This window comes from Lissotriton helveticus, chromosome 5_1 (genome assembly GCF_964261635.1).
Source record: "Lissotriton helveticus chromosome 5_1, aLisHel1.1, whole genome shotgun sequence".
In the NCBI taxonomy this organism is placed as follows: domain Eukaryota; kingdom Metazoa; phylum Chordata; class Amphibia; order Caudata; family Salamandridae; genus Lissotriton; species Lissotriton helveticus.
Window position 1 is genome coordinate 1,593,867,217 of NC_136065.1, and position 21,206 is coordinate 1,593,888,422.

General features: G+C 40.5%; 1 pseudogene; it reads left to right on the forward strand.

Annotated features, from left to right (window-relative positions):
- Positions 1–6,846: 6,846 nt before the first annotated feature.
- LOC144752704 (bromodomain-containing protein 2 pseudogene) lies at positions 6,847–8,055 on the forward strand (annotated as a pseudogene).
- Positions 8,056–21,206: the final 13,151 nt, after the last annotated feature.

Genomic DNA, 21,206 nt, shown 5'->3' on the forward strand with positions numbered 1-21,206 from the left:
AGTTAAGATTGAAAAGCAGTACATTGAATTGCTTGCAAAATTCATGAGCATGAATTAACATTGTTTCTGTGGAAAGTTATTAAAAATATTGGTACCACAGGGTTATAGTAGTCCCTGTTGTCAATAGTGACTTTTGAAGGCAGTAAAATGAATCTATTGGGTTATTTTACAGTCCTGCATAGCCTTTAAAGACAGGGACATCAATGGTTAAGTAGCCAACATTTTTAAATGATACTGCGATTAGTGGAAAAGATGCAAATTTCCTTCAATGAAGTGGATGTCTCTTAAGGTATGGGTGAGAAAGTGCAAGGATGTCTTGGAGGATAGATTAGGTGAACTCACTTTTTCCATGCATACTATGAAGGTTAAAAAGGACTATTGTCCCATTAAGCACAAACTGTGTAATGTTCTGTTTAGCATGTGGGAGCCAAACCCCAATAATCACCTGAAACCCAATATTTTGAACACCCAGTTTTTACCTAATCAATTCGGCTCCAAGATCTCCAGTAGAGCTGGTTAAAGACTATTTTCTTATCGAGAAATACACAATTTAGCAGAGAATATGGAAGCATTAATAACCGAGTTCTAGATCAAAAATAAGGCAAAAGTGGATTTATTTCAGTATTAGTGATAAAATGTGGTGCAGAGAAAAATGCATGAATCACCATGAAGGCCCAAATACAGGAATACAGAGTCATAAAACTTAGTGAAATTCCCTTGTTAGGTAAGCCTAGGCAAATCCCTAAGTATTAAAATCATAAATAGTAATGTTGGCATCCCAATAGAAAAATCGAGTTATAAATGGACAGTCTCGGAGGAAAATGGAAAGCTGCATTCCAAAGGAACAGCCCAAAAGATCCTTAGACCCAGAGGCTTCTATACATAATTCACATGAGCCATTAATAGATTCTGCAAATTCAGTATGGTATGATCATGGTTAGGGCTTTAATGGCAAATCACAAACTGAAACGTAATGTTTTAAATCTTTAGTACCAATCCATCTCTTAAGGTAAGATAAATCTTCCTGCTCCTGCATCAACTGTATTCTGGAGATGTACAGCACAAAATGAAACATTTCCTAAAGAATGGTTCACAGAATTAGCATGCCTACAGTGGAACTTACTCACATGAAGTCCTTGAAATTGATACTTTGAGTTCACAATGGAAGCTTCAGTCTCAATGCATGCTTCCTAACACAGTTGTCCTCTTTGAATCTTTGATTTCATTCACTTGGTGCTCAACGGAAATGAGTGGAGAGATAGCTTTTGGAAGGACACTGATTGGGAGGGGGATAAGCAGGAGTAAGATGAACAGAAAACCAGAAACTGCATCCATTTTAAAATACATGGTCAGACACAAAAATGTGGCATAACTACTTCATAGAATTAATTCGACTTCCAAGTGACATAGCAAATTAGTTTCATATGCATATCATCAACTTATTAATTACGACACTATGCACATTAAAGATATTAATTACGAAAAAATTACACCCAATGTTTGCACATTTTGAAAAAGGCTACCACAGCATACATGGTGTTTTGGAAAGACAATTTGAGGATATGCTCAAGAAAGGAGTTTTTTAACTTCAGTGTCTTGTTTGTGCATTGCTCTCAAAAGTCGCAACAAAGTTATATGAATGAAAAATTACCCCTTGCCAAGATTGAGGAGCATATCGCTGAGGTTGGTTAGGCGAAATGGTATACTAAACTAGATCTGAGAACAGAGTACCACTAACGTTGTATTATACCCTGATTTACGCCATCTTACTACCTTCATTACACCTGGTGGTACATACCAATTTTGGCAGCCGTCCTTTAGCATAGAATCTGTCGTGCCTCTTTTTTCAACAAGTGATCTTGGAAACATTTAAAGATATTAAGAATGTTTTCACGTTCCAAAAGGATATCCAGATTGCTGCAAATAATACTCAAGGACATGACAAAACTGGGGAAATCGTTTTGCAGATTTGCATGGTAGGAGTTGTAAATGTAACCTTAAGGAAAGATACGGGTGTGTGTTTAGAACAATGTAAATTGATTACTTGGTCCAAGTTTTGATGAATTGTGGAGTGAAGCCCAAGTCAAGTTTGATTGAATGATTTACAACTGCACTTCCAACAACTGACAACGACCAGTTTACTGTCTAGTGGTCCTATTCGCAAAGTAAAATATACACGTGTACATTTTATCATATGCAAATCTACTACTGTACCCAGTGAGCCTTGTCTCCATTTTCTTCTAAGGGAGTGTGTTGCAGTCCCTGTTAGAGTCCATGTGTGGTGCTGGACTTTCTCCAAGGTTTTGCTGGAGTGCATTTAATAATCTTCTTGCATTTTTTGGGCTGTAACTTTAGGAGTGTCTCTTTTGATAAGCATTGGGCTTACTCTTTTATGGGTGGGTGTTTGAATTTGCATGTCCCCTTCTAAAACCCCCTTGTTGAAATGTAAATCTTCCCCATTTTTCGAGGCCGCCTCCCACCACATTTACAACTAAAATGTACACCTAAGTGTGCGGATATCTATGATGCACTTGCAGAACCACTCCAAATGTAGCTGCTGGCAAAACGCCTTGTGAATTAATGACGTGGAAGACAGCCAGCCCAAATTTGAGTACATTGTGGTTTAGATCAAGGAGAAAGGAAGAAGGTAAATTGGTGAACATGCTGCGGCTGGAACCTAAAAACAGTGTGGATAGCAGTGCAAATAGAAAGCGTGGAAAGAAATTAGTATGGCATACAGGCTGTGTGATTGGAAGAGAGTCAAGGATTCGTTCTTGTTACAGAAAGGTTTTAGGAATGCATCGTGACTCTTTGGGTAGAAGAGTTTCGAAGTAATTCTGTAAAATTGGACACGGGTGAATGGTGGCACAAAGAGAAGAGCCCAACCCTCAACCTTCATCATAGCAATCGAAAACACAGACTGCCTTGCTAAATATTGGACCGAAACTGTCCTTTTCATCTGGATACTTTACGAAGTCTCGCAGTTGCAAAGTTAAATTTGTTTTAATGCATTTCACTAAACGTTATTATAACTGTCTTTAACTACTTTTTAGTGTGTGAGATGTGTGATGATTTGGCGGTATCACATCATGTCATACATCATAGAACAATGCGGATGGAGGGCCTCATTTATGAAAAGTGACGCATCACTGCGTGAAAACAGCGATGCGTCACTTTTTATTGCACCCTCCTTGCAACATGCTGGATGCGTCATATTTACAGTATGACGCATAATGTCGCAAGTTGTTACAGATACATCAGTATTTCTGATGTTTCTGTAGGAGCAAAAATGAGGTGTTGCTGGAGTGTGTCACGAAAGTGACGCAACTCCAGCAAAGAGTCATTTCACAAGGGCAAGTCCCATTTCAAATGTGCCTGCTTCAGTCTTACGCCTGCTGTGAGGCAGGTGTAAGATTTTGACTCATTTGCGTCCTAGAAGTGATGCAGTGAAATCTCATAGATTTAACTGTGTCATTTCTACGAGGCTTACTTGCGTCAGAACGCCCACCCTGCATACATTATGCCTGGCCCAGATATAATGTGGTGCAGGGGTATACTAAGTGACTCATCTACCTAGATGCGTCACTTTGTTAATATGATGCAACATGGCACATTTTTTACGCCTGTGGTGCGTCACAAAAAGTGACGCTCCGGCAGCGCAAAAGTTACGCAAGGGATCATAAATAAGCCCCGGAGTGTTTAGTGGGTTCTGTTAGTCAGGTAATGTCTGGTGGGACTGATGAAAGGAGACTTTTGCCGTGACTCAATAAATCTGGCTAATTAACTTGAGTAATTGCACGTTGATCATCTTTTCACACCTTCAGTAAAATAATTCAATTCCACAATTGGTTAAAATATAATCAAAGGCATAATGAAATTGAGCACACTGAAAAAAAAGGTACGACCTTTGATAAAATACCTCGGGCACGATGGCTGAACAGGAAGAAACGGGTGTGTGCAACAGAATCTTATGATGAATAAGTATTTTGGTTTTTTTGCTGGGTCAGAGAAAAAGACTGTTCTCACTGCTTCTCTGGGTCCTGGATATTGTTCCTTCCAAAGGACAACCAAGACTCCAACATCTATCAAAGTCAAAATCAAAAATTATTTTATTCTGTTAAAATTTTAAAACCATCAAAGTACCGATCACATTGCATACTACCTAATACAAATAATTAATTTCAGGTCACATTCCAAAGGCAAAGAAATCAAACAACCCATGATACACAATTTCCACCAAACCAACCCATGGTATTCAAATAAATAAATAAGATAAAAAGTTTGTCACACGCCTCGATCCATTGGTTAATGAGCTATATTTTTTCTTTAAGAAAAATTGTTAAGGAAAAGGAAAAAGAAACGCCAGCACTATGAATACAAACTTTTACGTCGCCTAATTGCCCCTGTGATAAAGCTTGCAACCCCAAAACATACAAGCGGGGAGCCCAGCATTTGCAAGTAGTCTAGTGCAGGTCTAACTTGCACAAAGCTTCCTCCTCTTAGCAGTGGCAAGATAAATTTTCTGCGTAGCGTAACATAAAAATCGCAGAAAAATACCATGTGGAGGGTGTTCTGGTCTGAGAAGTTATCACATGGGCAGAGGCCTAATGATCCCTCTTTAAAATAGCCTTTCGGATGCGCCAATAACCATGGCAACATATTGTATTTAAATCTAATTATGGTATACAGATGATAGGGTTTATTTATATATGTTAGGTACGGCTGCATCTCCCTACCTAAACTTAGCATAACAAAACACTCACTGATGGTTTAGCTACTTCAACTTCCTCCCTTAGTAGCATTGATCTATTCAGAAACTGGAGCTTCAGACCTCTAATGGCCACCTTACCAAGAACTCTAGGAGTTAGAAATAGGTCAGAACAGCCCAATGAGTCCAGTTCTGTCTTAACATAACGGATCCGAGAGATGTTGAGGCCTTTGTCCAAAGACACACAGTCCTGGATGATCAGCTGGTTCAGATTTGGTGATGGCTGAGACCAGATTCTAAGCCAACATAATATTGGGGCAACTGCGATCTGGTCTGAAATAAAACCGGCACCTCAATCTTCGTGGAGGTTAAAAATTGGGGTGGAAGATGGAAGCGACAACAGCTTTCTAAAAAAATTATTTTCAACGGTCTGGATGTTTCTAGTCTCAGTGTAGCCCCATACATCACTCCCATAGGTTACCATTGGAAGGCACTTGGCGTTATAGATTTTCATTAGGGTAGGGAGTGGTTTGGATCCTATTCTCTGTGCAAACCCCAATATGGCCCCAGATGTCCTTGCCAGGGTGTTCTTTTTATGTGTATGCTGCATCACCCACGAGCGTCTTTCATCAAAAAGAACGCCTAAATAAGGAAAGGTAGGGACTTTCGTAAGTTCCAAGCCCTTACAATAAAATGTAACCTTTTTTGCCTGGCCCGTGCCAATTGACATTGATTGTGACTTTTTGAGGTTTGTAATTAAATCTAGTGAGTCCATAAAATCAATAAAACAATCTAAAAGGGTTTGTAAACCACGCAACATCCTTGCTATCAAAACTGCATCGTCGCATTCAGTAGGGCAGGTATCATTGTTGTGCCTGCTCTAGGGATATCCTTACAGGAAGCGGTCAGAACATCTCCCAATTTATTAATATAAAGAGTAAACAGCAGGGGAGCCAAAATGCACCCCTGTCGTACCCCTCGCCTTACAGCCCATGCATTGGTTAGGCTGCCGTTCCCATTATAGCGAACAGCGGCCGAGGTGTTTTCGTGGATGGCCAACATCTATCATTAACTCTCTGCAGGCAGGTGTGCTCGAGCAGTCAATGCCTACTTAGTGGAGCTGCTTGAAGAGGAATTCCAGACAGACTACAACACATTTTATCAGTCTATAAAGGGCAATGTGCAGGCATATGCATTACCTATAAATTAAGTATGTCTTTAATAGACACTTACAAAGACAGAACAGTCAAAATGAAAAACCAATGATACTCATAAGCCCTAGGGCAGACAACCTTAATACTGTGTAATAAATATAATCCATCATTAATATTGTTGCAATCATTTTGTGATGTATGTGATAGCACGGTATTTTGTATTGCAGCTAGGAGTGTTTTATACAGATTTTGTTAGTATTGGTTTATTTAATATTGTTTTTTTAAATGTTGTGGTATATAGCATTGTTAACCTTGTGCCATTTGTAAGGTATTTAATGTGAATGTTTTTTGTTAGCTTTTTAAATAATGTATATTAATTAGATATTTAAGTGTTTTAGGAGTGGGTGTTAGGGCTAGTAGGAAAATTGGGTAGGAAGGGTTTTTATTTCATTTTTTTATTTGTAATAATTAAAACATGTTCAATTTCCGTGACATATTTTTACCTGTATTGCTTAGTGATTTGTATTTTTTTAAACTATTAAATATTTGTCAAATAAAGTGTGGATTTTGTTGTGAGATTCATTTTTTATTTTGAAACGATGTTTTAAAAATAGTGTGCTATTAAGTATTGATTTAATTAGATAATTATTTTAAACATTTCTTTTAAGTAATGTGTTAGTAAGTGTAAGTATTTTAGTGTTTTCTTTTGTAAAAAATTGTGTTTGTTTGGGCTTGGGTTTGTTTAAGGAGAGTGCGCTCGAGCAACCGCTCAATCCGGTGCCATCTGATTTAAGACATCCATAAATCTACCATTTGAAAGGCTACCAGCTGAGCTGAACAATCGGCTGATTGCTGTGAGTAGAGACAACGGTGCTCGGTAAATGCATCCAAAAGCGTTGCTGCTCTACGAGGACCTCGAGAGACCCACCATGCCCTTGTCCCCCCTACACCCCACCCCACAGGTCAACTCACCACCCCAAAAAAATGGTGGCCCCAAAAAAGCCAGGCTTCTCCAGCAACCAACTGCAGTGCATCCACAAGGTAGTCATAAAGGCGCTGTGGAATCACCAGTTCTCTTGGGCCTTTCGGGCGCCTGTCAATGCTGTCAAGCTGGGCCTGCCGGATTACCACAAGATCATCAAGCTGCCCATGGTAATGGGGGCCATCTGCAAGTGCTTGGAGAACAATTACTACTGTAGCATTGGCAAGTGCATCCAGTACTCCAACACCATGTTCGCTAACTGCTACATCTACAAGCCACTAATGACATTGTCCTCATGTCTTTTCAGCAGAGTGTGGCACAGATGCCCCCAGGAGTAGCAGGTGTACCTGCCTGGACCCTGCATCAAGCAGGTGAAGGTGTGCAGCCTTCCAGCTGTTTCTGCTTGTGGCGTTACAATGGCTCACTAGGTGCCCACCATCACATCTGTCCCAAACCATCTTCTACCCTTATGTCCCTCTGGAGATCCCGGCTACAGTCCTAGTATCTCTCACCCCTCCGTTATGCCCATGATGAAAACTTTGCCTGCTGCCCAGAAGGTCCGGTTGATGGCACCACCTTCTGCCAGTAAAAAAGGTGTTAAAAGAAAGGCCTCTGCCATAACGAAGTTAGTGAAAAGGAAGGCCGCCACCACCACTCCTATACAGTTCCCGTCATCACAAGTCAAGATTCCTCCCCTGCCAGGAACATTGCAGCCTAGCCGGCTAAGATTCCCACACATCATGAGAGTGGAGCTCATCAAGCTCCCAAATAAGAGCCTACCCAACTAGCTGTAGCATCAGATCTCCAAGATGGTAAAGCTGATGGATCACCTGAAGTACTGCAATGGTATCATGAAGCAGCTGCTGTCTAAGAAACGCACTGCCTATGCCTGACTCTTCTATGAGCCTGCAGATGTCACGGCCCTGGCACTGCATGACTAACAACATCATCAAGTTCCCCATGGAACTCAGCACAATTAAGAACATGGAGAATTGCGAGTACCACCATGTGCCCACATCTGCTTAATTGTCCCCAACTGCTATAAGTACAACCCTCCAGATCATGTTTTGGTGGCGATGGCTTGCAAGTTGCAGTATGAGTTTGAGTTTCACTACGCCAAGATGCTAGATGAGTTAGCAGACTTAAATCCACCACCTATCTCCTCATATCCTCCTGTGGTGTACTATAGAATCCTCATTGGTATCCTCTAGTGAGAGAGGCATTTAGCGCTTTTCTGGGTTGTTCTTAGAATTTCTTTACATTCTAGTAGAATGTGATTAAGATTGGAATCTTAATTAAGTTTCTAGTTTGAACAGTACATTTAGCTCCCCAAAATCCCAACACTTTCTAAAATGTGTTTAGGTTTGGAGTGAGATTTTTTTTATCAGACCCTCCCAAAGTAAAAAATCTTTCTCCAATGTGGTTAAGTTTGAGGATGGGAATAGTAACTAGGACCCTCCAAAGTCCAACTTGTGTTATGAAGTGTGGAGTGGGAATAGTAAATGTGCCCTCCCCTCCAAAAGCCCAACATTTTCCATGTTGGTAATATGTTTGGAATAGGGAATAGTTAACCTAATAATAGATCAAATATTTTACATGTTCTAGGCATTAATAATGTTAAACAGCAATGATATATACATTTCAACAAGCCCTTTCTTAAGCTCCACATCCATGTATTAGACGATTCTAGGTGAGGGTCCTAAACTTTTAGTGGGCCATGACCCCAGGTCTAATCTTTTCCTGCTCACCAAATCGCAGATGAGCAGAAGACTCAATCACCCAAGTCCCTCACACTTTGATTATTGTCTCAGTGGGGCACGAGTTCGACCTGTTGAATTTGTAACATTCTAAATTCTGTCACTTTCTCTCCTCAAATTGCAGCTTCATTATGCCATTCATCAACTTTGGGGATTGGTCCTTTCAACCACAATTTCAAAAGTCTCCTTGTGACACACAAAATCAATATTCCTATTTGTTATGCATTGATTTGGAAAACCCTTTCACATATCCCAACAATAATACCTTAGGAGTACACTACACCGTAGTCCTTACAATGTCCTTAATAGTGGTTGTTATCTCAGTCCAATATGCTGCGATTGGTGAAAATTCCCTCACCAGATGAAAAACAAGCATTTGCAATGCAATAGGTCTCGCATTAGGAAAATTTGAGCTATTGGTATTGTAAATGACAAATTTTGTATTTATGTGTTGGTTTTGAAAATAGCGAAATTAATAGCTTTGTCATTTACAATGCCAATAGTTTTAACTTTCGCAAACGTGACACATATACATTTGTAATGCAATATGTGTTGTATTTACATGACTTAGATGTATTAATATTAAAAATAGCAATGGCTTTTATTTTTTTTAATAATTAATACTTAATAAAAGTTATTGTAATTTATAATGGCAATAGCTTAAACTTTTGTAAATAACTTTTGGGAAGATTCTGTTCAGTGTATTTTATTGTGATGAAAATCCAAGAACAGAAGTGAAATATTAACATCTTTTTGTGACATTTGTAATAAAGCTTGAAGCATTGAGAAAACATATTAGAACCAGTTGTTGTTGAATGGTTGCACAGAGTGATGCTGTGGCGTTCAGTGGTGCTGAGTGATGCTGTGGCCTTCAGTGGTGCTGAGTGATGGTGTGGCCTTCAGTGGTGCTGAGTGATGCTGTGGCGTTCAGTGGTGCTGAGTGATGCTGTGGCATTCAGTGGTGTAAAGTTATTGTAATTTATAATGGCAATAGCTTAAACTTTTGTAAATAACTTTTGGGAAGATTCTGTTCAGTGTATTTTATTGTGATGAAAATCCAAGAACAGAAGTGAAATATTAACATCTTTTTGTGACATTTGTAATAAAGCTTGAAGCATTGAGAAAACATATTAGAACCAGTTGTTGTTGAATGGTTGCACAGAGTGATGCTGTGGCGTTCAGTGGTGCTGAGTGATGCTGTGGCCTTCAGTGGTGCTGAGTGATGGTGTGGCCTTCAGTGGTGCTGAGTGATGCTGTGGCGTTCAGTGGTGCTGAGTGATGCTGTGGCATTCAGTGGTGCTGAGTGATGCTGTGGCATTCAGTGGTGCTGTGGCGTTGAGTGGTGCTGAGTGATGCTGTGGCATTGAGTGATGCTGTGGCATTGAGTGATGCTGTGGCGTTGAGTGATGCTGTGACGTTGAGTGATGCTGTGACGTTGAGTGATGCTGTGACGTTGAGTGATGCTGTGGCATTGAGTGGTGCTTTGGCGTTGAGTGGTGCTGTGGCATTGAGTAGTGCTGTGGCGTTGAGTGGTGCTGTGGCATTGAGGGGTGCTGGGGCATTCAGTGGTGCTGAGTGATTCTGTGGTGCTGAGTGATTCTGTGGCGCTGAGTGATGCTGTGGCATTGAGAGGTGCTGTGGCATTGAGTGGTGCTGTGGTGTTGAGTGGTGCTGTGGCGTTGAGGGGTGCTGTGGCATTCAGAGGTACTGAGTGATGCTGTGGTGTTGAGTGATGCTGTGGCGTTGAGTGATGCTGTGACATTGAGTGATGCTGTGGCATTGAGTGGTGCTGTGGTGTTGAGTGATGCTGTGGTGTTGAGTCGTGCTGTGGTGTTGAGTGGTTCTGTGGCGTTGAGTGGCGCTGTGGCATTGAGTGGTGCTGAGGCGTTGAGTGGTGCTGAGGCATTGAGTGGTGCTGAGTGATGCTGAGGCATTGAGTGATGCTGTGGCATTGAGTGATGCTGTGGCGTTGAGTACTGCTGTGGCATTGAGTAATGCTGTGGCGTTGAGGGATGCTGTGCGCTGAGTGGTGTTGTGGCATTGAGTGGTGCTGTGGCGTTTAGGGGTGCTGTGGCATTCAGTGGTGCTGAGTGATTCTGTGGTGCTGAGTGATGCTGTGGCATTGAGTGATGCTGTGGCGTTGAGTGGGGATGTATGACGTTACAACTCATACTTTTACAACGCATACCATTACAACGAATTTTTTACAACGGAAAAACTTTTACAACGCATGTATTTACAACGCATGTTTTTACAACGCAGGTACCTTTACAACGCATACCATTACAACGTAAGTATTGGTAAGTATATATTAATTTTTTTAATTTAAAATATTTGAAAATAATATAATTTAATTTAATTTAATTAATTTAATTTAATTTCATTTCATTTAATTGATTTAATTTAAATTTAATTTTATTTTATTTTTACCCTGTACCCCTGTACTCCAAAAACCCAAAACTGACCCTGAACCCTAAAAATACCCCTTTACTCCAAAAACCCAAAACTGACCCTGAACCCTAAAAATACCCATGTACCCCAAAAACCCAAAACTGACCCTGAACCCTAAAAATACCCCTTTACCCAAAAACCCCAAACTGACCCTGAACCCCAAAAATACCCTTTTACCCAAAAACCCAAAACTGACCCTGAACCCTAAAAATACCCCTTTACCCAAAAACCCAAAACTGACCCTGAACCCTAAAAATACCCCTTTACCCAAAAACCCCAAACTGACCCTGAACCCTAAAAATACCCCTTAACCCAAAAACTGAAAACTGACCCTGAACCCTAAAAATACCCCTTTACCCAAAAACTGAAAACTGACCCTGAACCCTAAAAATACCCTTTTACCCAAAAACTGAAAACTGACCCTGAACCCTAAAAATACCCCTTTACCCAAAAACTGAAAACTGACCCTGAACCCTAAAAATACCCTTTTACCCAAAAACCCAAAACTGATCCTGAACCCTAAAAATACCCCTTAACCCAAAAACCCAAAACTGACCCTGAACCCTAAAAATACCCCTTTACCCAAAAACTGAAAACTGACCCTGAACCCTAAAAATACCCTTTTACCCAAAAACTGAAAACTGACCCTGAACCCTAAAAATACCCTTTTACCCAAAAACTGAAAACTGACCCTGAACCCTAAAAATACCCCTTTACCCAAAAACTGAAAACTGACCCTGAACTGTGGCGTTGACTGATGCTGTCGCGTTGAGTGGTGCTGTGGCGTTGAGTGGTGCTGTGGCGCTGAGTGGTGCTGTGGCGTTGAGTGATGCTGTGGCGCTGAGTGATGCTGTGGCGCTGAGTGATGCTGTGGCATTGAGTGATGCTGTGGCATTGAGTGATGCTGTTGCGTTGAGTGGTGCTGTGGCATTGAGTGGTGCTGTGGCATTGAGTGGTGCTGTGGCATTCAGTGGTACTGAGTGATGCTGTGGCGTTGAGTGATGCTGTGTCGTTGAGTGATGCTGTGGCGTTGAATGATGCTGTGGAGTTGAGTGGTGCTGTGGCGTTGAGTGGTGCTGTGGTGTTGATTGGTGCTGTGGTGTTGAGTGGTGCTGTGGCATTGAGTGGTGCTGAGTGATGCTGTGGCATTGAGTAATGCTGTGGCGTTGAGTGATGATGTGGCGTTGAGGGATGTTGCCGTTGGCTATTGGCGTTGCATTATTATTTACAACGCCAATAGCTGAAACTTTCAGTAAACTTTCAGTAATGCAAGACCTAGTGCGTCGTAAATGCTTGTTTAATTTAAGTCAAAGAATCATATTTAATGAACTATGCCAGTAGGGTATTATAAAATTCTTTCACTTTGGCAGATGCTCTAAATAAACATTTAATTACCAACAAACTCCGTTCTCGTAAGTATATGAACAGCATTATCTGGGTAACGCGCGGGTAACGCGTGAAGTAGGATCTTTGGTGAGATCGGCATGTCGCGTACACACTGTGCAAAATGGCATTTGTAGCCTGCCCTTCATTCCTCACAGGTCAAGCAAGCTGTCTAGCTTAATGCTTTGGTACACAGCTGGATATTCAGTGCCTGCTGTTCAACTCCTGTCCACAGCTGCCACTGACTGGTTGATAAGGGGGAGGAGTAGGGGAAGAAACAGACATGAGGATGGTGTAGTGAAATGAAGTAGCAATGGGGTGTGTGGGGGAGCGAGAGAAAGCGGGGGGTTTTAAAAGCAGTGAGACGAATGCTGCTAATGAGCTAGCCGACAACATTGGCAGATCGACATGCAGGAGCAACGTGGGTTGGGGCGGGGAGCAAGGGAAACGCAACGCACAAAGTGCTTGGTGTAAATAATAATATAAAACAAGCAAAAGAAAAAAGAAACCATCAGGAGAGAGACTGTGGGGTAACCTCCACAGCTGCAACTACGGACCTGGGGAATCAGGTTCGAGTCACTGCACCGGTAAAACTGTGCCAAAAAAAAATAGAATGTAAATACATGATGCTTGTTGTCATCACTTAAACAATGGTAGGAATGCCGATAAACTAAAAAAAATATATATATCAGCCAGGAGCAGCTGGGAGCTGCGCCGTCGGGATGACCAGGAGGAACCCTGAACACAAGGGGGAATGGCGAGGAGTGACGACAGGGGACGCATGAAAAACAAAATATAATATTTTGCGAAGTCCTTAAAAGTTTAAATAAAAATAACCACCCGCAAAGTGTAGAACGTGCATCATTGTGAAGCAGAAGCGCTGGTTAATGATTCGGCCGGGAACCTTTCAGCCTATGCAAGAAAAGATAACAAGCATACACAAGCAGAGGCAGGCCAACAAAAAGAACAAGTCACCACGGCTGGATGCTGTTTGGGAGGTGGGAGGGGAAGTAGGAGAGGGGGGAGTGATAGGGATGAAAGCGCTAGTGGCCGCATGCTGGCAAATGGTGACCTTAGCGCTAGCGGCCGCATGCTGGCAAATGGTGACCTTTCAGCGCATTGCTTTGAAGTCTCATGGCGGGGGTGGGGGAGCGGCTTGGGAGGCATTCCATTGAAGTCTGGTGCTGCGAGGCTGATGGGTTTGACGTGGACGCGTGTCTCACACGAGTGCATCACATGAACCGCACGTATTCCGCGCTTGGTCAAGAGTTTGTTTCGCCTACTATACACTCGGCTATTAATCCCTGCGGGATGTAGTAGTCGAGACCTAAAAAAACAGCATTTTCAGCCCGGAATTCATGTGCATTGGGACTGTATGTTTGGATCTATTCTGAGCAAACTGCTGGGAGAGTAGTATAATCTGTTTGAGAACTTAAAATGGAGCAGGTCATGCAGCGAAATATATGATTGGTCTGCATAGTAAGAAAGTCATTTTTTCATTTTCATTATTCTGCCATGTCCTTTTTAAGAGCTCTCTCTATTTTGTAGATTTGTTTTTATTGTTTTTGGATGCTGGTGGCTGTACAGGTTACCAGTTCCTTATTGCTGATCTCCATTGAAGATGAATACAATTTTAATATGATTACCAAAGTTAATATGTCTTTGGGAAGGGGATGGTTTATTGTTATTTAGGTTAGTATCTGTATGCTTATATGTGTTTGAGGTTGCAGTTGGTGTGGTTTTGTTGTTGTTTGAGGTGCATGCACTACGCCTGGATGTGAATTATTGCATATGTATTTTTAATGTTAGATAGTTGTTCATATTTTAACTATTTTTAGGCACTTTGATTTGAATCTTGGTGACAGATGTAAGAAATACTTATTTTTCATTTCCTAAATAGTGGCTCCTTAGAAATCGCTATTGTGGAAATGCAAATTGGTATGTACAAAAATAGAGATTCCCTAATAGCAGTGTAGGAATCACTATTAGGGAATCGCAATTTAGTTAACACCAAACAATTCATTCCTATTGGCCTGAAGGTCCATTTGTAAAAAGGTCTTTGCATTTCCTAATATGAGATGTCCTAATAGGAAATTGCAAATTAGGAAATGCAAAAGCAAGGGTGATGTTCAGCCTAAAGCCCCCTTGCTGGACCCCGAAAAATGTGGTGCACATGTAAAGCGCACAAATGCTCTAGTGGCATTTTGGAGTGCTTTTTTAAAACTGCACATGGTTACCATTGACTTTGAGATGATGGTAATAGCATTTCCAAAATGCCCAATTCGCATTCAGTAAATGCATTGAAAATCATACATAGGAAATCCCCTTTTGTGATTTCCTATTTGGGTGTCACAAAATGGAATTTCTACTGTGTAGAAATCGCATTTTCCAATTCCCCAATGGCCTTTGTACATGACAAAAGCTATTTAGCCTTTCTTAGCCGGCTGAAATAGCGATTAAGACATGCTAAATAGCTTTGTACATCTGGACCTTAGTGTTTACATGGGGAATGTTAGTTTGTAGGGTGGAGTTTTCTATGTTATTTTTAAAGGTTTTGTGTTAGAAGTTCAGTTTTAGTTTTTATATCATAGATGTTATTTTTTTAACCAAGTGTTTATTTTATATTTTCTTATTTTGTGTGGTTTTTCTGGAGCAGTTTTGTCTTTTTAATGTTTTTCAGGTTTCGGATGCCTTTTCTGGATTTTATTTGGTTGTATTGAGTGGATTATATATTTGTATGTACATTCTTGCCTTTTTTCGGCTACAATTTATATGAATGTTTGCTGAATTCTATTTTAGTATGAATATTTTGCTGTGTACAGAGGACTTCAGCTGCAAAATCTTGAGCAAATCAATTTTTCTAATTATCTGTTGGATGGGAATTTGTGATAGTATTGTGCTTGCTAATATTTTGCTATTTTGTAAATATGTGCAATCTTACTCTGTTACACTATGCACAGTTTTTAATTTATGCATGTTTTTTTATTTTGCTTGTTTTATTTGGAAGTTTTTTTATAAGTAATTATTGCCATTTTTGTACTTTTCTAAAATGATGTCTTTGTTTTTTATTGTTATGCAGAATGATTACAAATGTACATTTATTATGTATAAACTTGTGTATGTTGCTGTTGTTTAATCCAGGTTTTAGTTGTATTTATTCAATGGTGGTTTTTGAACAGTAGTTTTATGGTTATTGTTTTAAAGAAGAGAAGGCCTTGTTTGTTAGAAAATAGTCGCAGTTTGCTTGCTTGCATTTGGTTTAGGTTGTTTACATATTTTTTATTTTAGTTCTGTTAAGGATTGCCTTTGTTTTTGGCAGCTTTTGGTCTTTTTGAATATCTCTAGAAATAGGTAGAAATGTTGTGGGGTTTGTTCCATACAGTCCGCTGAAGGAATTGTGTCACCCTTCCATTTCTTTGTTACTTTTTGCCTCTGCTGGAGGTATTCCACTATGGGATGTCACGTGTTGGTTGGTGCCTGCACCTGATTAGTGTAAGTAACCAACTCAAGTGTTTTCAAAACAGTCCATTAGAGGTGAGAAGTTTTATGGTAGTATGGGACTTCTAGTAGCAGGTGTTTGGTTCCTTCAATGGCAGGGATGTAGGCTCATGCTATTATTTTGTTTTATTTTATAGGCTAACTATGCATTTGTGGCATAGTCTATACTAGGCGTAGATTTTTGTAGGTACCTGGTAGTAGCACAATTTTATTGCTGAATGGGGGCAAACATTCAGGATAGTAAAAACCATAGCTTGTTCAAAATCAATAATAATTTTTTTAGGATTACAACTATGTGGTTTTTGTTTGATTATGTTTAATAATTCCTTATGTTGCTTGTTTTGCAGCAGTGTATATGTTAGAGGGACGCCTGTGTCATGGTACAGCTCATAAATAGTGCATATTTGTGTTAATGGTGGTGTGCACGATTAGACTGTACAGTCCATCATTTATGTGCTGCATTGCGTTAACATTAGTAACTTATTGTTTGTTGCATAGATAATTATCCTTTCTTGTTTGCTTCATTGTCATGCAGTTAAGAGATCTTGGTTAGCTTGTGTTATTTTTACATTTTGAGGGATTTCTATTTCATTAAATATTCTCAGTGCTTTTAATGTCGCTCCAGTGATTGTCTTTGTTCCATTTATTAGTCTTTTTTGCGGTTTTCTAAGGCAGGAGTTGCCCAGTCACTTCTATGGGGACTCTATTTTTTCGCCTATCTTCAGGCACTTGTGAATTTGTGCTTAGTTCTCTTAAGTCATGTAGGATGTTCCTAATTCAAAATGTTGTGAAGTTTGGAGAGTCACTGTTTTCCCGTTTGGTATTTCAAATTGTTTTAATTTTGCATCATGATTTACATTCTGTACTTACATTTTTGTCTTTCATATTCTTTTGCTGGTAGGTTGCTTCTCTGTTATTAAGAGGGCTATCTTTTTGTAACTCTTTATTTTTAAGTTTATTGTTGAGAACGTTTTTCTTAATTTTATTGTTGAGAAAGAGAAATGCTTTAGATAATGTTGTCTATTAAATGTTGTTGTGGGTTTTTTGTACATAATACTAAATGACAAACAGATTTGTTATTTATCACTTTTAGTGGTTATGTTGCAATTTCTTTTATTGTCATATGTACATTTCTTTCTATCTTTCTTGTACTTTAATTTTGCATCAGTCTTATTGAGTTGTTTTTTGATGGCCTTAGTACCTGTATTTTGGAGATACAAGTTTTATACACTTGTTATGTATTGGTGTGTATTAAAATACTGAATTAAGTTTTGTAATTAAGGTTTAAGTTATGTTCTAATTCGGTGCTCGCTTTGTAAATGTAGGGAATTTATTTATGGACAGTGTTGGAGCCTTTCATGTTGTAGCTTCAGCGAGGCAGAGTGGCATTTTCCTGGGGTGGCTTCTTCTTTTGCACTAGTTAGTTAGACTTTTTCTTTCCTTTTTATATAACATTTTAATAGGAAAAATGTTTTTCTGTGTTAATGGTTTTTGAGATTAATGTAATTGGTTGTATTTTTAGTAGGTATACTTTAAAAAAAATGTTTTTATCTTATATGACCAACGCTCATTATGTTTATTTTCTGCTTTTTATGTATGTTTCATTCATTTATATTAATTGAAATACAGAAATATAAACAAATATATATTATAATGACTTTCAGCAATATTTTTATTGACGTTTTAATTGTTTTCATGGTTTTGGTCATGCTTTTAATGTTTTATTGATATCTCAATATTTTGTATTTATATGTTTTGATGTCGATAGTTTGGCATTTTAGATATTTTTATATGCTATATTTATTTTCACTCTTGGGGCCTTATTACGAGGGCGGTTTGACGAGCATTGTTAAGGGATCGGGACTGGCCGACATGTAGTTGGCAGTCCCAACCGCCGAATTATGATCCGACCACCATGTAGGCAGTCGGAAATATGCCTTTCGCCATTGAGGCTTGTGCTGCAGCCCAGGAAAAGGCTGCAGCACAAGCCTCAATGGCAAAAGGCATGTTACAAACATCCCTGGACCTTGTGATGCCTGGAACAGGGTGCATGGGTGTTTGGGGGGCACCAAGTGTGCCCCCCCCCGCCCGGACACCATAGTGGAGGGCAAGAGGGCCATCCATGGGGCCCCCAATGTCCCTTTCCTTCTACCTTTTCAAAAAAGGCAGAGGGAAATGGACATCATAATCCCGACTGCGGTGCCTGTGCAGGTACCTCTGCCATTCAGGAAATACTAGTCCAACCACCGCCCGAAGTCAGAGGTGGCAGTCTTTCCCTCTGACCACAGTTCTGGCTGCTGGCATCATAATCCTGTTATACAAAACAGAGCCACCCAATATTCCCAATCCCATAATCCCATAACCCAGCAGTCGGACTGCAGAACTGGATGTCGGGCGGACCCACACTGACGGCCTGTAGTTGGTGATCCGTCTGACATCGTAATTGGGCACTTAGCGTGTTTGTGTCTTTGTATTGCCGTTGTAACCACCTGCAGCAAATAAGTTTAATTGTGCCCTTTAGCTCCCTGTATACCTCAGTATATTGCATTCTTTATAGCACATTGCAATTATATTGCACTCACTACATCAATAGGTAGGTAAGCATAATAAGTGAATACAATAGTTAATAACATTAGGTAGATGATGCCCATTAAGAGTAATGATATACTTACCAAGACAATGTAGTGTAGGGAGTTGTCAGAATTCAATATAATTTGAGGGGTGCTATTATTGATCACAACATAGGGTTTAACACTTATGCAAGCACTGCCCTTGCTGTAGCTCAAGAAATACAGTAATCACAACCCCATGACTTCAACTGAAGAGGGTGAACAGCACTCTATGTCTAATTCCTGAAAATGTTAGTAAGTGGAAGTATTTGTATGTAATAGACAGCATGCCGTTACTATTAATATATAGTGTCAAGCAATGCAAAGGGCATCAGGGCCTAACCTCTACCAGCAGGAGCAATGATTCATCTTCCATTGAAAGCGCTCTGTAGTGCTGCACCAAATCATACTGTACCTGTGTGGTCTGGCCATGTCCTTAGAAGATATCACACTGTCTGCACTCAGAGCAGGTATCATAGGAGTTAGGAAAGAGGCAACAGCTGTGATGGAGACAATAGTCAGTGACAAGCCAACTACAAACGTGATTGTTAAGATTGATTTTTGCAATCTGCTCTCTAAGCTAATATTGCTTTTCCCTATTTGTTGTTTTCCTTTCGCAGGTAATGGCCACTGGAGCTGCAGTCACTGTTCTTCATTAACGACTTGGCTTAATTATAGCACAAGGGTGTTTTATTATTTTAGGTATTAGATATTGCACATGCCCAGTTTGATTTAACGGTACACATCTTTCCCAGTAAACTGCAAGAGCTACAGAGTCTCAGCATTGGCAGGGAATGTGTGGCTCGCCGGGACAACTCTTGACTGCTCTTGATTAGAACACTTGAATACATACAAAGCATGAACCACAAGTAACTAAGGTAGCGGGTGTACTCAGATGCGTGTCCCAAATCAAGGAAGAGGTGTCTTAGCACTCATGATGCGGGATTCCATCTCCATCACCAATTTACAGCTGGACGTGGGTTCCTGAGTTGAACTTCTGTGTTATACAATTGTGCTCTCTCCCTCTACTTTTACTCACTTCTTATATAGGAAGCACAAGAAGTGTTGGCTCATTTAAATTTACATCTAGCGGATCATTTTGACCCAATAGTCACCATAGCTTCTAAATTACTTTTCCTAAGACAGACTTCAATGTGTGATCGCATCTTCTCTGCCTAGACCAACAGTGTCTTGTTGACTCTTGGGATTCTCCAGGCATGGATCAAATAATCTCAAATGAAACACATGAAGTGTCACGCTTTGGATCTGATTTTATTATTCCTCTCATGACATCAGCTATGCCACACCTTTGCCACTCGCTTAATGTCTGGTCACAGATATCCCAAATCAAAACCCACACCGGATGCATAGAAAACCTGATCGAAGGTTACAAAGAATTGGTTGAAGCCCCCTTCCCTCTGGGGATGACTTAGTTGCCCCAGTGTGCATAAAATGTTACATTCCTATTAAAATCTGCTGGCTGGCACTGCTCACAACCATCCTCCCCTTGGTACTCTGGTAGCCTTCAGGCTGCAAAACCCTTGTGTAAAAACTGCTTGCTTTTGGCACTCTGAATCCAACTATTCAGGCTTAGAAACAAAAGTAGTAAAAAACAGCCCCTTTGCTCTATGATGTGTACAACATCACTAGTACCAACAATTTGACCAAACAGATCTTTAATCTGGTCAAAACATGAATTAATCATACGAACTGCAATCAAGGTATCTCGCCTTCAATGAAACTTCGTGACTCTTTATCCACTTTTTAGACTAGATTTTAGCACATTATACTGTTCCTTAAACTATTGAGGTCTCTTCCTGGTAGGAATGAATTTGAATCTCATCTGCTTACCCCGGTAGTTCTATGTCCGTTTTTTATCTCCTTTTACTTGAAAAAGTCAAAACTCTTTTCCCTTCTATAGAATTGGGTTCTCCTCTGCATTCTTCTCCTGTATTCATCTTGTATCTTTTTAGGTCGAGCCTAGCGCAGCGCGCTTATGCTACTCTAGACGAGGGCCTATTGAAATCACTCCAGACTTCCCAAACACTTCTCCATGTGGGGCGGACTCCTCCCACACATTCCATTGGCCTTTGCATGTGGCTTTCAATAATGAAAGCACACAAATGGCCAAAGATGAGTGCATGTCCCGCCTTTCCTGTAAACGTTTACTCTCATGGCCTTTGGGTCTTGGGAGCGAGCAGCAGCGCCCAGGCTGGCAGCTGTTCGTGGATCAGGTTACTCATTTAACATAGCGCAGTCACTTTCATTTTAGCAGCCGCGCTTGTTTCCGGAGGCCACCCTGCAGCGTACCTCCTCAGAACTGCTTGTTCCATACCTGCAGGCTGTGTTTTATTTTCTGCTGGGATTATTTTTGTGCATTCATAGTGAGTGACATGCGTGCAGAGAATTGACATGCTCTCCTTCGTGAAGAGCCCTCAGGCTGCACACCAGAATTCCCGTAAAGCAGCCTTTCACCCTAGGGACCTCCGGTAGGCATGTGTCCCACCTCTAGGAGTACACCCCCTCCCCGGGCAACTGAGTGCGGTGTCCGTCTGTCCCGTCTGCTCTTTCAAGGAGTTTCTTTGTGTGCTGTGTGCTCAGTGATGCACCCGGTACAGCCCTCCCTCCTGAAATGGTTCCTCCGCTTCCCCACTCTGTCCTGTA